We start from the raw sequence: 1,888 nt of genomic DNA on the forward strand, positions 1-1,888 counted from the left end.
AAAATCCTTCAAAAGGTACAGATTTTTGAATTTTCATACATCATTTTTGTATGGCCAGCTGCCAAATTTGTATGGAAAATTATATGGACAAACTAATGATGCAAAATGGCTTCTTAGGGCATACCGAAGGCACCAAAAAAGTTTCAGTCGGATTTAAAAATACAAAAAAAAAATCGAATGACCGAAATCTGAGAGAATTGCTCTGCTCTAAAAACTACTGTCCCTTTTCAGACTGTAGTCCCGATTCACCCCGTACCGTCGGTACGGAAGTAAAATTATAGATTAAATTATAAAGTTAAAACAAATAAAATTTAAAAAAAATGTGCAAGTTAAAGTATTTTTTTATATGTGGCCTACGATTCTACGGCAAATTACCAAAATGGCCCAATAGGTTCCACTGGCTAAGGACAACTTAAATCAATCGAATCAAGATACACTGTTAGCTTACAAGGTGGTACACCACTGTCTTCCCGCATCGAGCCACCCACAGCTCAAAAGTGCACCGTACATCTGTGGCTGTAATGTTTCCTCTTGCTCATATTCCGCTCAAATTTTCCTGCTCCGCCCGATGATGGCCCAAAGACGTTGTTGGCAAGCAAACTTAACGCTGTTTTATAAACTTTCCCACTTCTACATAAAGATGTCGTCGTCAACATCATCTTGTGAAGCACATACATACTTACACACACACACACACACACACACACACACACACACACACACACACACACATGAACGTGATGTGCTCGTGTTGTACGTAAGCCGAACATGACATGACCCGGGCGTTGGTACAATTAAAAGCTTCAATTGAATTCTAACGAATCTACACCTCCTCCCACTTCCAGCTCAGTGACACAGATAGTAAAGGGTTTTGCCACAAACACACTAATACAAAGTCACACACTCTCATATGATGCCATGCTGCATGCTTACCCTTGGTTATTATAAAATTTACCTGGAGCTTAATGCTGAGGATTGACAAGTCAAGGGTTAGTACGTTCTGGGTGTTTGGATCCATTCGGTCGATTCAGTCATCCATTCGAAGTTACATCGCCGCGCACGAAAGCCAACTGTTGCAAATGGAACCAACCGTGATGGTTGTACACCAGGGTGACAATAAAAAAATCGACATCAAGGATACCCTTATTCCTTCTCACTCGATTCCTTTGGCAAAAATAAGTATTTGTGCCAATTTTGAGCCAAATCGGTTAAGGTTTAAGGGTCGCTTTTATCGTTGAGGTTTATAAGGGGAAATTCGCGAATGAGTTTCCACAATTTTTCTTGTAACCCTAATGTACACCCTTTTGCTTGATGTGTATAGATACGGTTAAATCATACAAACAACACCAGCAAAAAACGACGCGCCGTGAGGATAACGACAAACCCATCAACGTTATTCGAAACCGGGCGCACGAGCGATTTGAAAGCCAACAACTGACGCTGCCAATCTGCCGTGAAAGTGATGACATGATTCGGTTTTGTGAATGAGCCAAATTTGGTGAAAAATATAGCTTTCGGAAAAAACCGTAGGGATCAGCAAACACTGTGTTTCCTTGCTTTCCGACTCTTTCATAATCATATCTCGATGTTGAGCGTTGTTGAATGCTTTGAGCATAATTGAATTGAATTTTTGCTGCAACAATCTGGTCACACGAATATTGTTTACTCGAACGATGGAAAAAGATAAGGTAAATAGAATAGGAAAAAGGGTATAAAAAACCGTAACAACGCACAACATTAAAAAAAAAACAATGCTCAACACGTTTGCAAACAACATATTGATGATTTATATTTTATTATTGTTCGACTCAAATGAAACATACACAGAAAAAAATCAATTCTCGAAACCGTGAAGTCAGTTCACGATTATGAGAACCACGAAGGAATA

The sequence above is a fragment of the Culex quinquefasciatus genome, chromosome 1 (assembly GCF_015732765.1).
Source record: "Culex quinquefasciatus strain JHB chromosome 1, VPISU_Cqui_1.0_pri_paternal, whole genome shotgun sequence".
NCBI classification, from domain to species: Eukaryota; Metazoa; Arthropoda; class Insecta; order Diptera; family Culicidae; genus Culex; species Culex quinquefasciatus.